This window comes from Parasteatoda tepidariorum, chromosome 7 (assembly GCF_982258835.1).
Source record: "Parasteatoda tepidariorum strain Cologne lab strain chromosome 7, Ptep-v5.0, whole genome shotgun sequence".
NCBI classification, from domain to species: Eukaryota; Metazoa; Arthropoda; class Arachnida; order Araneae; family Theridiidae; genus Parasteatoda; species Parasteatoda tepidariorum.
In genome coordinates this window covers 4,168,971-4,174,796 of record NC_141761.1, presented here as the reverse complement: position 1 = coordinate 4,174,796, position 5,826 = coordinate 4,168,971, and positions in this window count along the sequence as shown.

The window sequence follows — 5,826 nt, the reverse complement described above, 5'->3', positions numbered from 1 at the left end:
AAAAAAGTACTTTTTAAGCACTCAAAAAATATTTTTAAGCCCTATATACTTTCACAAAATGTGAAATAATTTTTAAAGACCTTACATGATCCAGATAAAATAACTAGTTTCTAACAAAGAACTCCAAATTTTAAAAATTATTATCATCCTCATTACTTTTCCCCATATCTCATAAGGATAGATCCCATATGTTGTAAAGATAGGAACACAAATCCACAACTTTCTTCCAGTTGGCATTCTAAGTAATATAATCATGCAGTACCTGCCTATTTTACAATACCTAGACACTTTAATAGCTGCAGACATTTTAAAATAGCTGCAGCTGTTTGGAAGTTAAAAGGGTGCATTGATACTTTAACTTTACTGAGCACTATGTATATATACTGTATTAGTTTATTTCGTTATATAGAAGCTCCCCTGATTTTGATGTACTTTAATTTAGGACAAAATAAACATATGCCAAACATTTAAATGGTTTAATAATATCTGACTCTTACTAAATAAAAATTATCCATTAAAAATTATACATTTAATTAGTATTTGAATACGGACTTATAAGTTTAGAAATCTAACAAAAAGTTTTTATAATAAAAATTTAGGGTAAGTCAATTTTCAAATAAACTTTTCTTTTGAAGGTAGATATTTTTTGCAAAATAAGCTTGTTTAACTAGTAAAGTACATGATTATTATAATTTTATGTTGGAATATTTTCTTAATATTTTATTTAAAATCATATGATCGATTATCTTGACTTGAAAAACAGTAGACTGCACTTGAGAAAAAATAAATTAAAACGTAGGAAAACAGAATATGTCATACAATACAGGCTTTATAGTGAGCTAAGGAAAAATTTATGAAAAAATAAGAACATTTTTTTGAACAGAAGACATATGCCAGACTATTTTTAAAAAAGACAAAGGGCAAACTAAAAAACATATAATTTGGTCTACAGAAATATATAAAAAAATAATTTATTGATTTGTAAAACAATTAATTTGATTTTCTGTGTTTTATGCTTGTTTCAAAATTGAAAGTTTTTCCTGATATTTCAGAATCAATAAAACTCAGAGTTAATGACTCATATCAAACAGGTAAAATTCAAACATATATAGCTAACAATTCAGATTATTCTCATCAAGAATGATATAACAGTATCTGTAGAGTAAATAGAAATAATCATTTTAATGTAAATTAGACATCAAATGCATATATTTTAGTACAAATCTATTTTTAGAGTAATGATGGTTAATGTATAAATGTAATTTTTAGTAATGAAAAGCAAAAAACAAAAAAAAAATTTAAAAAGAAATAGCAAATAAAATGTATGCTTTTCAACAATGCTTTTAAAATAAGAAAGGAATTATTAATAGAAAATTTGAGAAACTTCACAATAAAAAGGAAATTTTATAAGAAAAAAATAAATCCAATTCTTTAACAATTGCAGCAGGCCTTAAAGTTCATCAAAATATTATGAACAAAACAGTAATTTAAGCACAGTTGCTGGAGAAAATAATTTTAACAAAATAATTTTACAAATCATAAATGAATTCATACTTTTAAAATATGCTTAAAAATGCAGTTAATTATTATTATTTTAACTAAACTCTTTTCAGAAATTAAATAGTTATAATTCATAATTAATGAAGCTTTTTTAATGCTTCATATATCATATGACAAATATTAGGCACAGTCATTAAATGTAGCAACAGCTACTTCATGAAATTTATTTGATGAAACTAAAAATGATTATCAATAATTTTAAAGGCATTGTAAATTTCAATGGCATATGGTCCATTTTTGGCCTACAACATATTATAGTTAAAATAAAGATTTTGATGGCATTTGCAGTTTTGGATACTTCTGCAATATTAGAGAAAGTTTTTCAATTTTTGGGGCACATTATTTGTTTCTGGAAGGTAATTTTTCCTTTTTAGAGCAAATGTATTTTTTTTTTTAAATTTTTTGGAAATACCAATATCATTCTTACACCTTAAACAGAAATTAAGTCTAGAAGACTATTCTAGTTATAAATAACTTCGAAGTTAACTTATAGCTGATACAAAAGTACAGTCTATTTAAATATGAATCTAAACCCTCTAAATCTAGCCTTTTGTGAAAGTTTATTTATGAACAATGTTCAACGGTGCATATGTATCAAAACAATTTTTCTTTCTTTAGTCTTTTGTTATTTTAGATCTTCATATTAATTTCAAAGTATAATAGAAATTACATCTCATTTTTTTCAAGTATTTAAATACAATTGTATGTTATATGAAAGTTCAGAAAAGAAACCATGCCTCAGATTAAAATTTTTATTTAATTACAAAGGATTTATTTATTTCATTTTAAGAGCATTTATGGGCATTTTTTATTAACAGAAAATTACTTTTAGAAATAACAGAAATGATTTGGTCATTTTTCTAAACTCTAAAAGAGAGTATGACACTGGATTAAAAAAAAAAAACAATCGAAAAAAGTCATGTTAGTATACAACCATGAAATGAGTCAAAAACAAGCCAAAAAAAAATTTCAAGAAATTTTCTTTAACAAAATCATACCTTTTTATTGCCTATGTTCAGATCTAGATAATTTTCTGTTTATCAGATATTCTGTTATTATTATAATAAAAAATTATTATTTATAAGCTGCTTACATACATTCTATATTTCCCCCCCCCCCCAAAAAAAAAAATTTTTTTTTTACTATCTCAAGCAAAAAGGGAGTGAAAGACTATACGAGGACTTACAATAACTCAGAAATATATACGAGAATCAAAGTCATATCCAAACAAGGGCTAGGGGGAGGGCGATTTCATAATGTTAAAAACTTTGAGTGAGGACAGCAAAATAGAAAGGAGGGAAATATTGATGAAGATATTGAAGATTTTTTTCACCTCTCTGTTTGACATGTTTCACAGGTTACGTTTTCTACAAAATTTTGAAACATTCCTTGTGGATGATTATAACCCAATGCGACAATTTAATGTGATTGCCACAGACCTCTAATATCATACAATAAATTACAAATTTTATTAAACTTTGAGTTAATACCATTATTGATTACATTTTAAAATGATTTTGTACACTTAAAAATTTAAACGTTTTTACCGTTTTAGAATGAATGATTTTAAAAATTATATGTGATTAAAATGCATGCTAAGTTTCAAAAACCATTTTCCTGGCATGGCACCAGCGATCTTTTCAATAATTACTGTTGTAAAATTGCATACATGTCTGTCTGATTTTTTATTTCTTAACTGCTAAAGACCTTTCTGAACAAGGAATGATTTCCAAAATATTTTTTAAAAATAAGTTTTTCAGACAATTTTTTGTTTACCAATTAAAAACTCTTGCCCTACAAGATTAAGAGTGTTTTCGGAAATTCTTTTACAAAGGAAAATAAATAAAAGCCAGTGCAGCAAACATGAAAGTTATAATTTAAAATGCTATAAAATTTCAAAATCCATAGAAAATTACCTAATGTGCATTGCATAAACCAATAAACAGAGCACCCTGAATAACTTTTTATCTAATGATCAGATCTTCATATTCTAGGACTCAATGGTTTGAGTGGGTGACCTCAAATATGCTAAATTATTTGAGCAGATAATAGTTTAGGTCACAAAATCAGACACATAAACATACTTTCTCTGAACAAACACACCCTTTTTCTGACGAATTAGAATTATTTACCCCCTCAATGAAGGGGAATATTTCTCGCTATCTCGGAAATATGGTCACTAAAGTTTGATCAGGAGAGCAGTCTAAATTTGGACCCTTAATGTTAATTTTACTATTTGCATATTTCCCCATAGGAACAGAAATTGTTATGCAAATTAAAAAAATTGTTGGACGCAATTATAAAATCCGTTTAGACACAGATAGTTCCATGCAAAAAATAAATTTTAGCGAGTATTTACTACTTTTTATTATTTTATTTAATAGTCAAGAAACTTATGAATTGTAAGGTATACAGTTATTTGCATTATTTTAAAGAATGTAATTTTAAAAGCCAAACTACGCAGTTTGAGTGAAATCGGTCCAATGGTTTCCGAGAAATCCTCCTCTGAAAATTTTGCATTTTTAAAATTCGATTTCTCAGGAACCATTTGACCAAATTTGCTCAAATTTTGTAATTTGCAATTCAAAAATACATTCTTAAAAACAATGTAAAAAATTGCATGTCTTAATGTTAAATTTTTCTTCCGATTATTATTAAATAAAGTAATAAAAATTAATAAATATTCCCTAAATATTATTGCTTACACGGACTTATCTAAGGCTAAACGAACTTTATAACTGCGAGCAAATTTTTTCCTTTTTTCACTTAAAACTTTCTCCAGATATGGCGAATTAAGCAAAAAGGTAAAATATTAAGGGGTTCAAATCTTTGGAGCATTCTCCTGTCAAACTATTGAGACCATATTGCAGCTACCCCCAATAATTTTGGGGGACAGAAATTTTAATTCATCGAAAAAGATATGTTTATTTAGAGAAAGTACATTTTTGTGTCTTATTTCATAATTTAAAATATCATTTGCACTAATTAATTAGCATAATTGAAGTCCTTTTTTGAAGTCATTAAGATTAACCCCTAGAATGTGAAGATCTGAATCATCAAATCAAAAATTATTCATGGTGGTTTGTCTTTTATTTTGAGCACTGTGTGTTATATATTTATAAAGAGAGAAAGAGAAATTATCTTGCTGTAAAGAAGTGTCAATGTTTTACAAAAAAAAGTTTAAACATTAAAAAAAAAAAAAAAAAAAGAATCTTAAACTTTTTTTTTAAAAGCCTTCAATTTGGCCAGATTTTTCTACCTACAAAAAAATTATAAAAAATCAAAGAATAATTCTTAATTTTTGCAAAGTTCTGCAAACTTAAATAATGCAGTCTTATAGTAATTTTTCAAATATTAAAAAATTAGATTACAAATACTTTTTATTTCCATTAACTGTGACTCTTCTTCGCATTGACTTTTCCATTTTCATAATTAGCATAAAGAGTGCAGACTAAGAATACTCAAATCATCTAGACAGAACAACTAACTGTCATCTAGACAGAACAACTAACAGTTGTTCTGTCTAGATGACAGCGAAAGAAAAAAAATTCAGAACATTTTTTTTTTTGCAAAGTATTTATATACCAAACTATTAAAAAAAAAAAAAAAGCACATTTTGATTAACTTAAATACATTAAAAGTGAATTTTATAGCAAAAGAATTACACAATATACTATTTTTAGTTTCAAAACTTTGTTTAGTCAGATAGTTTAACAGTATCCAGTATAATTCCAATAATGGAGTACTGAACAATTCATAAGATTTAGAGATCAATACATATACAATTTTACAGTGCTGTTACATTGAAATAAAAAAATAAATAATCAGTATCAATCAGTTAACATTTTCTCATACCAATGTTTAATTAAATTTTATAATAGAGTTCAAGACTTCCTTAACACATAGACACGCATTTACAGTGAAATCACCTTCACGCCAGGAGTAAAGCGTATTCTGCTTCCAATGATATTTTAATAACGTGAGTCTCTGGAGATCACGAGAATAATATATCGCTCTGTGTGTTTCCATAGTATCATGTCTGTTTATTTGTGTCCGTTGCTTCTTATCTCGCCACTTCACACAATCAGTTCGGATCAATGAGGAATATTACTTAAAATCTTTACTCTAACTAGTTAAACTTTCGAAAAGTTTATAAATAAGTTTTAAATAAATAAGTTTATTTAAAACTTATTTATAATAAGTTTATTTAATACTTATTTATTATAAATAAGTTTTCGAACTTTCGAAAACTTATTTCTTAGCGAG